The following is a 15,324-nucleotide window of genomic DNA, read 5'->3' as shown; positions in this document are numbered from 1 at the left end:
TTACAGAAATGATGAGGGATTTACAGAAACTGCTTTTGAAAGTCTCCCAAATTGATTGTGGTTATAAGGCCACTAAGTTGTATTGCAATTAATTTGCAAAAACAATATAGGAATACATATTTCTGCACATTTCTAGGATAAAGTCAATAATACTTATTAGTCTTAAGACAACTATAACCTTCACAGTGTCGGTAGTGACCCAGGTACTGTTCTAAGCGTTTTTCACGGGTGGGTTTTATTAATCTTCCAAAAACAACCATGTCAGGAAAGTACTATTATTGTCTCCATTTACTTGTGGGGCTGAGGTACAAGGAGATTCAGCAATCCAAGGCCAGCTACATATGTAGAGGAAGCAAAGTCAGGATATAAATCCAAATAGGCTTACAAACAAGTCTATTCTGGTCTAATAATTCAGTTACATTTAAATCTATACTCAAGTGATTCATCTGTTTCAATGCAGCTTTACATCACTGGGTATTGTGAAGCTAGGTGCTGGTGCATTTTCTTAAAATAATTCTGTCTCTTGAACTTCCAGCCTCAATTATGATAAACTGATAAGATTTTTACTCATACACACACACACACACACACACACACACACACACACACACACACACCATCCAGCATCTGTTTTATCTCTTTTTATTTCAAGGTCTGTCATTTTTTGAAAAGTGTAGTTCATAAAATGTTTTAATACTGTCTGTGAGTAAAAAATATCCAATGTATTTTGAAATGTCAACTATGTTAGGAAGAAACCTATGGATGATAAAGGAAGCTTTGCAATGTTTCTGATGAGCAGCTGTTCTGGTTGGTTGAATCCTTCCTTAGGATGACCGTTATTGAGTCTTTATACTTCTGCACTGGCATTATGCTTCCTCTGAAAGGAATTCAGAATTATCCAAATGAATGGAAAGAGATCTATCTGTGTGCAATTGGATAATTCCCAGTGTAACAGCTGTGTGGGGCTAACACTGAAAGTGACTCTTGAAATGAGATTATGTGACTTTGTGTTCCCTTCATTTTGTATTTCAACTTTCCCAAGTGTTTGAGAACTGCATCCATTAAATTGTTCCTATTAGATTAGTTCAAAATGTCTTTCAGTTCACTGCAGTGGTAAAGCTAATATGCATATTTTCCTTTCTTCCTTGACAGTTATATGTTTGGGGAGAAAAAGAGACATAGTAAAATACATTTCTCCGTGAATTATTTTACTCTTAATTTTCTTCCAGGGTAGCACAGAATTATTCAAGTATAAACATAAAATTTAGTTTCAGAAGATTACAATTTTAAGTTAATCTCAGAGTAAAGGGGGCATAACCCTTATTAAACACTACAGTGGGCCAGATATTGAGTTGCATATTGATAAAACTTTACATTTATTATTTTGTTTGTGCATGTATGTATGTACGTAGGTATTTTATATTTCACTCAATCTTCCAACCTACTTGAGATTTAGAAACTTGAGAAACCAGCCAGTAAATGCTGAAGCAAGACCTCAAACCTGAGCCAGGTCTATTTGGGCCCAAAGCCCTTGACCTTCTTATAGCATACTAGCATTGCTCTTCTGTTCGTGAATTGTCATCTTGGTCTTATACAGAGGAGGAAGAGGCAGTTCCTTGGTGGGATCTGAGAGGCACACAAAAATTTACCTATAATAGTGCTTAAATCCGCACCCCTTTCTCTGTTCAATGCAGTCTTCAGGTTAAGATTGTGATTCTCACACTTGAGAAATCACAGACCCCAAAGAGTATCTTCAGACTTCCAGCATTCCGTGGAGCCTAATGTGAAAAAAACCACCTTAAAAACTGAACTCTATAACTTTGCTTAATGGTTTAATGCAGCATAATGGAAAATGAAAATTTACACCGTTACAGAAACACTGAAATCATGTATTATTTGGTTTTAAGAGGATTCCTAATAAGCCATTACTAATTTTCTATTATTATGATTGAAACAAAAGCACACATTTTAAGAGTCTCAGAGAAGCTGAGCATTTCTTCATATGAAAACTTTTGAAAATTCAATTTCATTTCTAAGAAACACTGTTAACACCAAACATATCTCGATAGGTTGCACATTACTCAGAATTATTCATTAAAAAGTTAGCACTGATTAATTGTGAGATTCATTAGTAAATATCTAGAACAATTCTTAGGGAATAAGGCAGAGGCTAGATATAGTTCCCTATGGGAAAGATGTCTGAACTATCAGCTCAAGGGATATTGGTAAGGAAACAGATAAGAAAACTCAGACTTGGGCCAAATGTGTTGCCCCTGAGCTGATCGTACAGGTCTCAAATTCAGCAAGGGGAACAGGTTGCAAGCTTTCATCTACGCTTTGGAAAACAAGATGAATTTTCCTAGGCACCATCTTCTGCTTCAGATTTGTTTATTTTACAATTAACAAAGGGGTACTGTCTCCCCTGAATCCTTAAGCAAAATTACTCAAAAAGCCTAATACCCTTTTGTTAATTGTAAAATAAACAAATCTGCAGTGAAGAAATAAATGCCTCTTTTTATTGGGTGGTGGTAGGGTGTGTTTTTAATCACTTGTTCTAGGCCATCTGGGTATAATTTACTCTTGCGTTCACTATAACTTTAAAAGTAAGCAGAAATTGCACTGCATATTTTTGTGTCTCCGATTCTTGTGGGGTTTGTAAATGATTGTTAAAAGAACTGTAAATTCAATTACACCGACCTATAAATTGAACGAATACCAATGAGATAAATTTTTTTCTTTAAGAACTAAGACGTACTCTATATAGATGCATTCCTTTTTGTTTTCCATGAGCAGAATTATCAAAATATAAAATAAAATGTACCCCAGAAATTGTGAATGAAAATAAAAAGAAAATAGGTATGCAATTGACTTACGTAGAAACGTAACTTATGGTTAAAAAACCCACAAAATTCAGACTTCAAATTGTGGGAGAGAAAAGAACAAGCATATATGAATAAATAAAGGCAGTAAAACAACTAGGACATCCACAGATAAGATGCTTCTGTTGGAGTCCTTGTACAAAAGAGTGGGAGCAGTGTGAGAGAATTTCAGATATGGGCCTGTAGACACACCAGGGAAACAATATGACAGAATGGGGTCCTGGGGGAAAACATGTATTACATCTGACTAATGTTAACATTTTCAAAGGGTTTTGTGGCAAATGTTAAATTAGGAAACACAAATGCAAATTTTCAAGTTCCTGTAATTAAATTAGTATAAATAAAGATCAGAAGTTATTAGCAGTTTAAATGTAGGATCAGTTTTGAAACTGATTTAAAAGTCTAGTCATTATTTTGTCCTTCACTGTTCGAACTTGAGTCAGTCTAAATGGCAATGAAAAGATGAATTAGATAATAGTGACATGAGCTAGAGGTTGAATGACTCCAGTTGTGATATGTGTGTGTGTGTGAAAGAAAGGCATGACACAACAGTATCCTGCTATTTTTCTTTTGTCACTTTAAACTAATCAAACCTGTAGCAATAAGATGATTACATTTTTGGAAGGCAGACAAGAAGTGTTCGTGTTCGGAGTGTGCTAAGTTCTCTGCAGACTAAAGTGCATAATTTTCATTGTTGAATTATGGCTATGATATGGTTACGATTATTTTTCTTTCATTTCATCTTGTAAAACTTCTAATACAAATTCATATATTAATTGGAAAATAATAAGAACAAAAAGGAAGTCAGTGTGGCGATTCCTCAGGGATCTAGAACTAAAAATACCACTTGACCCAGCCATCCCATTACTGGGTATATACCCAAAGGACTATAAATCATGCTGCTATAAAGACACATGCACACGTATGTTTATTGTGGCACTAGTCACAATAGCAAAGACTTGGAACCAACCCAAATGTCCAACAATGATAGACTGGATCAAGAAAATGTGACACATATACACCATGGAATACTATGCAGCCATAAAAAATGATGAGTTCATGTCCTTTGTAGGGACATGGATGAAACTGGAAATCATCATTCTCAGTAAACTATCGCAAGGACAAAAAACCAAATACCGCATGTTCTCACTCATAGGTGGGAATTGAACAATGAGAACACATGGACACAGGAAGGGGAACGTCACACTCTGGGGACTGTTGTGGGGTGGGGGGAGGGGGGAGGGATAGCATTAGGAGATATACCTAATGCTAGATGGCAAGTTAATGGGTGCAGCACTCCAGCATGGCACATGTATACATATGTAACTAACCTGCACATTGTGCACAGGTATCCTAAAACTTAAAGTATAATAATAATAATAATAAATTTTTAAAAAAAGAACAAAAGGAAGTGGCATTACTTCTAGTGAGGTTTTTATCTTTCAGCAATAATAATTTTTTTCTTTATATTTACATTAAAATTTTTATTCATCTTGGAATATTTAGTTTTAGTCTTGTCCTCCTTTGTATACAATACCTAAAAATGAAATAAGATTTTTTAAAAAACTTTATGGGCAACATTTAAAGTAAAACGTGAAATGTGAGCTAAATTTCTTTTGCAGTGTTGTAGAGAACCAGTGAATTTACCTGCATGAATGCAGATCATATTGACAGAAATAGGTACTCTATACTTTGTGATGTTGAAATAGTTCCATTCTAGAAAATAGAGATTATACTTAATTCATCAGATTATTAGATACTCAGAGTCCTTGGCATATTTCATGTTTCTATCATTCTGTTGCCTTTCTTTCCCCCACTAACAACAGAGGCTGAATCACACGTCAATCATATCAATATTCCATAAATTTGGCCCTTTTTTTCCTGTTCTTAGTAGGCAGTAAAGTGTATATTCTAAATAATGAAATAACATTAGGTAACAAAAATAGGGCTTAAAAGCATGGGGGAAGATTATACATAGGAGACCACTGTAGCAGATAGTCAGGGTACACTTAAGGTTCAGTGTGTTGCAATTATCTCTTTGAGAACTATTTAATGTTCCACAATTCCACTATCTTAATACTTTTACCCTTTAAAGCAATTCCTCTAGTCAGTGTGATATGCCCCCACTGAAAGATTCCATAGCTTTGACATAACTACCATTAAATGGAAATGACTGATTTTTCATAATAATCTACAAATGTGAGCTATTATATATAAATGTACATTTTATCCTTCTATAGTTAGCTTACCATGATCCTTTGAATGAAGTACAAGATAAGATCTACACTATCTACTGTAGCCTTGTAGTATAGTTTGAAGTCAGGTAGCGTGATGCCTCCAGCTTTGTTCTTTTGGCTTAGGATTGACTTGGCAATGCAGGCTCTTTTTTGGTTCCATATGAACTTTAAAGTAGTTTTTTCCAATTCTGTGAAGAAAGTCATTGGTAGCTTGATGGAGATGGCATTGAATCTATAAATTACCTTGGGCAATATGGCCATTTTCACGATATTGATTCTTCCTACCCATGAGCATGGAATGTTCTTCCATTTGTTTGTATCCTCTTTTATTTCATTGAGCAGTGGTTTGTAGTTCTCCTTGAAGAGGTCCTTCATGTTGTACTATTCACAATAGCAAAGACTTGGAGCCAACCCAAATGTCCAACAATGATAGAATGGATCAAGAAAATTTGGCACATATACACCATGGAATACTATGCAGCCATAAAAAATGATGAGTTCATGTCCTTTGTAGGGACATGGATGAAGCTGGAAACCATCATTCTCAGCAAACTATTGCAAGGACAAAAAACCAAACACTGTATGTTCTCACTCATAGGTGGGAATTGAACAATGAGAACACATGGACACAGGAAGGGGAACATTACACACCGGGGCCTGTTGTGGGGTGGCGGGAGCGGGGAGGGATAGTATTAGGATATCTACCTAATGTTAAATGACAAGTTAATGGGTGCAGCACACCAATATGGCACATGTATACATATGTAACAAACCTGCACGTTGTGCACATGTACCCTAAAACTTAAAGTATAATAATAAAAAAAAGATCTACACTATCTATACTAAACAACACTGATTTAATCTTTAATATTGCCTTCCTATGCTTAGTTGGTGTTTTGTTTTGTTTTGAGACGTAGTCTTGCTCTGTCGCCCAGACTGGAGTGCAGTGGCGTGATCTCAGCTCACTGCAACTTCTGCCTCCCGGGTGCAAGCAATTCTCCTGCCTCAGCCTCCTGAGTAGCTGGGATTACAGGTGCGCACCATCACACCCAGCTAATTTTCATATTTTTCATAGAAACGGGGTTTCACCATGTTGGTCAGGCTGGTCTCAAACTCCTGACCTCGTGATCCTCCCACCTCGGCCTCCCAAAGTGTTGGAATTACAGGCGTGAGCCACCGCGCCCAGCCCCCCTTGTACTTGGTGTTCTTAATGATTTATTTATACTCATTTACCAAACTAGAAAAGCAATCATCAAGGATCTGTTTAGGGATTTGGGCATAGCATGCAATGATCCCCTTCCCTGACTGTCCAATCCATGAACTGAATCCCTGTATTTATAATAAAATAATACTAGGTCACAAAAGCTAGAAGGACTTTAAAAGCATAGGTGAAAACTACACATGAGGAAAGCACTGCCTTCAGTTGTTTGGACAAGGAGAATTCCTTGCCAAATCTGAGCCAATTGACTTTTTTTTTCTAGAAATTTGGAATAAAAATGGAAAGGACTTTACCTAGTTCAGTTCAGTTTGGTTTAATCTCAGTATTTAAATCAGTATCTGCAAAGTGACTATCTTTGAGTCCCCCTTGCAATATAGGGAAGCTGGACTGTAGGAAAATATGAAGAATGTAGAAGAATGAAGAAGTAGGACCAAAAAGGTCCTACTGTCTGGCTTGGATTGTTCTTCATTCAGTTCTCGATCTCTGTCTCTTTCTGAGGTCTCTGCATTCTTGAACATACTATTTATGATGTAACCCTGCATGCTAGCTGTAGTGGGTTTCTGTTAGTTTCAACTGAATAATTATAAAAAGTATTTTTTTTGGTTGTTATTGTGCATCTATTATTTTTAAGATTAAAATGATTGAGATGAACGGTTGTCACTTCAGTGTGTGAAATTGAATGGAAAAGCTGAACTTTTCCAGGATCTCTGCCATATTTCCATGAACCTAGGCTTCATCTTGATGGTATGTGGATCCATACAATTTTTTATAGAAAAGATATATTATTTGAAAAATCTATTATTTTAGGTACCATTGAAACAATTTTAAAGATTTTCTTGAATGGTCATGTGTTAAAATGAATGGGACTTAGTTTAATAAGATAATTATAGCTTTCGTTTAAATGAAATATAAGAATATAAGGAAAGACACATGAATATTAAATACGTAGAATATTTCATCTCATTTGGGAGTGATATATTCGAATATTGTCATTTGCCTGACATTATTGGGTAATTTCACAGATCATCTCATGTAAATAAAAATTTCTAGCTAACTGAAGCATATAACTAAATGACAATAAAAATCATCCACTTTGAAGGAATATTTTCTTAGATTTATTTCATACCAACTTTTTTTCTTTTAAAACATGTTTTTCCCTGATTTTAAGAGCAATACCTGTTCATTAAAGAAGAACTCTATTGTAAAATAAAGTATGAAAAAAATTAAAATCACTTACATAATCTCAATTGCAGAAGTAAGCACTGTTAATGACGTTTGGAGCATGGTTTTCATTTATAACATTCCGTGTGTGTGCATGAGTGTGTGTGTGTTTATGTGCTGGTGTCGGCTGTCACTAAAACCTCCAAGAAGAAGTCACACTCTTCTCCCTGGATAAAACTGGGTACCACGTGCATGCAGGGCAAAGAGAACTCCCTGTTAGTGTCACGGTAGTAGAACATCTTGGTATAGGTTTATCCAAAATGCAGTTTGAGATTAGAAATACTTTTTAGGAAAAGGGAGCAGGAATCTTTGTTTTAAACTGGTGGTGCTTGATGTTACCTCTGTTCATGACCCCAAGCATTTCAGTAAAGTCTACTCACAAATGCTTTGTGGGAGTGGACTTTCACATCTGGCTCTCTGCTATGTGGGGAGAGATGCAACACTAAATGCAATAATCTTTGAGACTTTCCAAACCATGGAAACGGTGGTTCAAGGAACTTCTATCTAGACCTCAGAGACTAGGGAGACTGCAGGTGAGATCTGAGATATGTGTTTGTTGAGCATTGCTATGTACCCGGCACTCGCTAAACAGTTTACATGAATTATCTCACTTGATTTCTGTAATAATCCAATGTGGTTAGTGGTAGACTTGGAATTCAAATATAAACCATCTGTTTTATGAATCAATCTCTCTCTTTACTGTCTATTTATCCATACATATGTCACAAAGAATATAGTGTTCTATTTTTTCTTCTTAATAATGTTGAAACAAGTTTGATATATTCATATAATTTTTTTGAAAATATGATTATTCCTTTCTACATAGTATGTTGGTAAAATATGATTTTAAAATTCAGATGTTGCATATTTAAGTATTTTTTTGCTGCCATAAATAATAGTGTAATAAATACCCTAACATCATAATGAAGTGAGCAGATTTTATTGTGAAACTACACAATCTTTAGTGTATTGTGTACAATGATTTATTCTTTAGTAGTTATGTAGTTTGTAGCAACTCTCCTAGCCTCTTTGAATCTGAATGTCTTTATCTTTGAAATGGGAAAAATAATTTTATAATAAAATTATTAGGTACTATTTCCAAAATACTAAGCTGGCATATGCTGGAGTATTCAATAAATAGCATCTACTTTTGTATTAAAAATTATAAATATATTTGTTTACATTACATTTTTAGTATGTCTTTATGCAAATTTCAGATTTTTTTTAAAAAGAAAATTCTGACAAATGGAAGTTCTTAATGTAGGTTTTAGTCTGTATTACAAAATTTTCTCAAAAAAAATTGAGAAAATTAATGCCACCATTGATGATATTTGAGGGGGACTTATTTTCTAAATGCTTGATAAAGTTGGGTGTCATTATTAGAAAGAGGTACTTTCTGACAAGTGTACAATATTTTACCTTTTTAACTATTTAATATAAGGTTGAAAATATTCTGTATACCTGTTGACTGTTCATATTTTTTATTTTATGGAATGACTGCTTATATTTCTGTCTATTTTTAAAATTTGGTTTATTTTTTCATATTGATTTGTAATTAAATTTTATATTTATTTCCAGTCATATATAGTGAAATGGTTTTTCCTAGCTGTCATTTGCCTGTCAATTTTGTTTTCATACAGAAAATTAAAATATTTTCCAGGCCTATTTTTGTCTTTAAATTTTTTTCCTTTGTTTTTATGCTTAGCCATATCTCCTTTGGCCAAATAGATACATACTTACATAAATAAATGAGCATATATAGTATCTTTAGCATGCCTTCAGATTTTACATGTCAATATTTACTATTTTGTATGGTAAGTTAAATAATGGTCTCTGAAAATATCCAGATCCTAATTCCTGGAATCTGTGAATATTGTCTTATGTGAAAAATGTGTGTTTTGGAGATGTGATTAAATGAAGGGTTTTGAGATGTGGCGATTATCCTGAATTGTCCATGTGGCTCTGTCGTCACAAGTGTCCTGGTAAGAGGGATGCAAGAGGAGAAGGCATGTGAAGATGGAGCAGGGAGAGATTTGAAGATGCTAGGCTGCTGGGCTTTAAGATGGAGGAAGGGGCCAAGTACCAAAGAATGCAAGTAATGGAGCTCTGGAAGCCTGAGAAGGCAGAGAAATGGATTTTACTCTAGAACCTCCAGAAGGAGCTTGGCCCTGCGAACACCTTAATTTTAGCCTAGTGAAACTTATTTTTCCTTCTGACATCCAGAATTGAGGGAGAATAAATGTGTGCTGTTGTAAGCCACTGACTTTGCAGTAATTTATTACAGCATCCATAGAAAACTAATATGTATTGATAATGTGTTGTGAGAGTCGATAAAATGCAGGGACTTAATTTTATTTTTTCAAATAACCAAATGATCAAGCACCGTTTATTGTGTAATACAAAAGTTTCAAACTGACCTGAAATGTCATCCTTATTTTGTACTAAATCCCTAGGTATAATTCATTTCTTTATTCTCTTTTATTGATAGGGCTATAAATTTTGGATCAGGAATAGAGTTGAATATTTTTATTTTATAAATTGTAACATCTGGTAAGAAGGCACCTACTCCCTGCTTACCTTTCTCCTACCACCAATATGCCTTTACATTTTTTATTAGCCTCAAACATTAATACTACTTCAAGATGAATGTTAAAACATATTTACCTTTTGAATAAACAAGTTCCTGAAATTAAGATATACATTTTTCCCTATTCCTTCAATTTCCGCTTTTATGATTTCATATTTCCATCTTTTCTTAGAAATCTTAAGTGCTGTTTTTATTTTACATGTAGTAGATTTACTTTTATCTTTTACTATTTAATAAACTTTTTAAGTCTATAAATTTATATCTCAGTATGGCTATGATTCATTATTTAAAGTGCTATTTTGGTTTCTTTTCATTATTTTTAAATAGTTTTATATTAGATTTTTGATTTCCTCTTTGCCTCAAGCTATTTTTTTATATTTTAAAATATATTTATGTAAATCTTTATTTCTAATGATTAATTTTTGCTATTAGCATATATTTATTTATCACTATACTAGCAAATATGGCTTCTATAATTTTTACTTTTCTGTAATCTACTAATTTTGATGGTACTTAATATATAGTCAATTTTTATAAATGTTCCATAAAACATATACAAAAAAATTTATTCTCTTTGTAGCATAATTAATTTTATATCTTAAAATTCATTAGGTATAATATTCAAATCCCATATATCCATATTTTAATGATATTTTTATTACTTATTAGTACTTATCACTTTAATTATACTCTTACTTTTAATGATACTCTTGTATAAACCAAGGGTAATATTTTAAAACTCTATAATTTTTATAGTTTTTAATTATATGTGTGGATTTGATATTATGTTAGTTCATGGATAAACATTATAGATTTAAATATTAATTATGAATTCAATTATTATAAAGCCAGTTCATTAAATTCTTTTCAATTTAGTTGCTTGTTTTATACAAAATTAATATATACCTGCTGTTTTGTTTGTTCCTTTCTTAAATAGATGCTCAACCCCTTGGTTGGAACCATTGCTATGTTTCTTTTAGATTTGTCTCTTCTTTCTCCCTCATAAGGACAAAGAAGAGACCTGTACCTTGTACTTGTAAGAAGGTGAAATTTCAATAGACAAACACGGAGAAAAGCATATTTAAAGTATAAAGTCAATCATTTTTAAAAAAAAGAATGAGAAGGAGGAGTAGGGGAAGGTGGAGGAGGAAATAGACACTATTTAGCAATGAATGGGTAGCTTAAAATTCTCTGTGGCTTTGTAAACATGTATATTCATTTCTCCCCTCCTCTGCATTGTTTAATTCATTTTGCCATGTTTAGACTTGAGATGTTTCTCTTGCTCTCTTTTTTTAGCTTCTTGAGTTAAAGCTTAGCTTATTTGTATTTAGTTTTCTTGTTTTACAGTAAATGTCTTCAAAGCTATGAAATTTTCTTTTCTTTCCGTACTTTAGTTACATCCCACACGTTTTCATAATTTTTTATTTGGAAATAATTTTAACTTATGGAAAAGTTTAAAAATAAATATAATACAAGAAAGACGCATATATTCTTTACACAAATTTACCTATTGTTAATAGGGACACAAACATATATAAGTATATGCAAATATATGTGTGCGTGTGTATGTTTGTGTATGTGTGTGTGCATTTTATGGATAATATACACAGTTGACTTTTGAACAATGTGATGGTTGGGGCACCCACCCCCAACTCAGTTAAAAATCTGAGTATGACTTTTAACTCCCTCTAAAATTGATTAACACATATTTTATATGTTATATGCATTATATCCTATATTCTTTCAATAAAGTAAGAGAAAAAATGTTATTAGAAAAATCATAGAGAAAAGAAAATACATTTACCACATTGTACTGTGTTTCTCAATACTGTAAGCTTACATTGTCTGTTTAGAAGATGAATTGTCTGTCTGAAATGGTGAGCAACTGTGGCTGCAGACCTCAATCTATGGAACATATCAAGCTATCCAAATTTTTCTTGTAATGTCACGACATTTCTATGCCTCTTGAGAACACTTCCAGCATTGCCAGTGGCATGGGTACGGTGGCGTTATTCAGGGGTTATGGTATTCACTAAACACGATGGAGAATCGTGAATAATCTCTTTTTACTGCAATAGGCAATTTAGTGGAGAGTTGTGCTGTTCAGGTAGAGATGATTAGCATCACATGTCGCTTCAAGTGAATACTCACAACGCTTGAGCTAACCGCATTAGCAAGAGGAGGTGGCTGTGAAATTATTACAGTGGATTAGTATGTACTCTAGTCAGTTTTATGCAGTTATGATTTAATACAGTATCTTTAAGTTTGTTTACATTTCTCTCCACTGCAAATGGAGCTATGTACAGTCTGTTTGTGTGTGTAAGTTTTGATACATTTTAATTTTTATAATAGATTTATATATATTTTATTGTAGTAAATGATAAAATAGGCTAGTATTTACATGTATTTTAGGCATTCACAACATGCCTAAATATAAGGCTACATGGTTCATCTGCAAGTTTTTTCAAATTGTTACAAATCACCAAAAAATTTTCCAATATGATTATTTTAAAAATTCACATATAATGGACCTGTGTAGTTCAAAATCATATTGTTCAAAGGTCAACTGTACTTCTTTTCTGAAGCAAAATGCATAAATCATGACTTTTTACTCCTAATTACTTCAGTGCATAGTTTCTAAGAATAAGCTAACATATATACACTGTGTAAATCAATATCTGGTTTACAAAAAAATGTCCCTTATACCTTCTTAGAGAAACTTGTTTGCAAAAAGGACAAAAGCTCCATCATGATCTCATATAGAGATAGGGATTTGGAAACTGTTCATATCAAAATCTTAGTTAGGGCAAGGGCAAAAATAGCATTGGCCCCAGAGAGAATGTTGACAGAGCAGAGTTGAGTAATAAGGGTTGAATATAGAGAATACTTATGTCTAGGTTCAGGGATATAAGGCAGAAAACATGCAATATTGAACATAATCATAGGAGCATAATGTTTCAAAAAATAGTGCAAAATAGCTTTTGGACAAAGGAAGGTTAATTTTTGAAGAGGTTAAATTCTGTAGAGTTGGCATGGATAGAACTAGAATGGCAAAGGATTAAGGAGTAAAGATGCAGAAAAAGCTTTGTAGAGTATGCTTTCAATGAATATGGCAATGAAAAACCTAGCATAGTGGCTTAGGAGAGTACAAGTTATAGAGGGTATTTGATTGTTCATAGGTTGGGGAAATTTTGGATATGTGTAGTCATGTGTATAGACAGAGGAGGAGGAGAAACTTAAGGTTAAGGAGGGAGTACAGATAATTAAAGAAAAACATCTTTGACTATGAAAGAAAATATAGTCTCATGTGGAGAGTCAGCCTTGGATGAAGGGAATAATTATTTCTTGATGGCAGGAAGAACATAGGAGGGAATGGATGGACGAATGTTCAGAGCATTTTGATGTTTTTAGAACACTGAAGGGCTCATGTTAAATGGTCTTAGTAAAGATAGGCTAATCCATAGAGAATTAAAAGGGTAGAGAAAGTCCAGCTTGATATTTGTGAAAATTGGAAAAATCTTTGGAATATGGGCTTTGGGGAAATGTAGGTTTTAACTAGGGATAGGTAGAAGAATTGTTCAGAAGAAATGAGAGTCTCAGTCAGTGTAATGGAACAAAGTGATCCTGTTTTTTGCTTTTCTCCAGAACTACTTGGCAACTGGAAAATAGGAGGAAATTGGATGATTTGGTTTATTTAAAACTAATGTTAAATGGGAGGATATTCTTAAACCATATATTGAAATGCTTAAAATAAATTTTGCGTTTATTTTGGGTGAGTGAAGTGGAAGGCTGAGAAAGTTTGACCAAGTATCCAAACTTATTTAACTTACACAAACATATGTTGAGAAACAAAGAAAGAAAATATATAGTTTGGCAAAAATATGCATCATAAATGGGAAAAGATATTGACCAACACATTTCTTATACTAAACACGAGACTTTTAAGAAGGAATTTTCTTTCCCTGTAAAATTGCAAAATTCTGCAGAGTTAAACAACCAAATAAAAATGTACCCACAAATAAAGTCTGTTTTCAAACTGGGGACATTAGGATACAAACAAGGTGTGACCATAGGTGAAACTTTCCTTGCATCACGATGTTAGGGGGACTATAAAGTTGAATAGCAAATTAGAGCACTAAATCATCCATATTCTATGTATGTATCACTTAAACACACCAAAAAAGTAATATAAAGGATATATTATGACACAAGGAAAATGTAGCATTGACGTTGTTAGTAGCACCTTTAGTACATATGGAAATATACAGTAGGTGTAGAAATCCATGAGTTAAAGTAACTAGTAGTCTGTATGTTGCTTCTGTTACTTTTAAGTTAAATTAGGGGAAAAATATCTCTAAAATAAGATTTGGCTCCAAATCCAAATGATAAACTTTGACTAAAGCCAGGCTATTTTTATGACTCATGTAATTGACACCTTCTTAGCATTTACATATGTGGGTTTTACTATGCTCATTTTCACTTGTTCATGTGTCACATTGTGACTTTCCTGGTTACTTTTTCTTGCCTGCAGACTCTTCCCACCTCTGGTTCATCCTCCATACTGCTTTAGTGTTATAATTCTGAAAGACGAACTTTCGTCCTGTCACTATGGGTACTTTAAAATAACTCTTGGTACCCCCTGCCCCCCATCTAGAGCACAGAATTCAAATTTTCAGGTGGGATATTCACTATCTGACATTATCTGTTCTCAAGTGTCCCAAACAAACTTGTCAGCCCCATTCTCCCTCAAAGTATCCTCCATTCCACTCCCTCTCTTCTTGAGCCATAATGAGTTACTTACCATTTGCATAATATATCATACTCATGGGTACACTGTTCTCTCTGTGAAACACCCTTTTTCCTCCACATCATCTGGAAATCTTAGTCTTTAATATCTACTCAGCCCAAATATTACCCTTTCTGAAGCCTCCTCTGACTCTCTAAGCAAAATGATTTGCCTTTTCTGTAATTCTGCAGTCTTGCATGTGCCTCAATCAGAACACAGTTTTACATTGCTGTATGGTTATCTGTACAGAAGCCTGCCATTTCATTTCACCTAACTTTAACCGAACACCTATTATATGCCAGTCACTGGTCCAGGTGTGGAGAGCCAGACCAAGACCTAGTCCTTGACCCTTACCTCATAATTCTCTTACTAGAATTCAAGCTTCTCAAGTTACT

The 15,324-nt window shown here is 33.8% G+C and overlaps 1 protein-coding gene across 6 annotated transcripts in view; it reads right to left on the bottom strand.

The window, feature by feature from the left end:
• GRIA4 (glutamate ionotropic receptor AMPA type subunit 4) overlaps nucleotides 1–15,324 on the bottom strand; it is a 381,426-nt gene that overhangs the window by 202,396 nt on the left and 163,706 nt on the right. The window lies entirely within an intron of this gene.

This window comes from Pongo pygmaeus, chromosome 9 (assembly GCF_028885625.2).
Source record: "Pongo pygmaeus isolate AG05252 chromosome 9, NHGRI_mPonPyg2-v2.0_pri, whole genome shotgun sequence".
NCBI lineage: Eukaryota > Metazoa > Chordata > Mammalia > Primates > Hominidae > Pongo > Pongo pygmaeus.
This window is presented reverse-complemented; position numbering and strand designations above follow the sequence as displayed.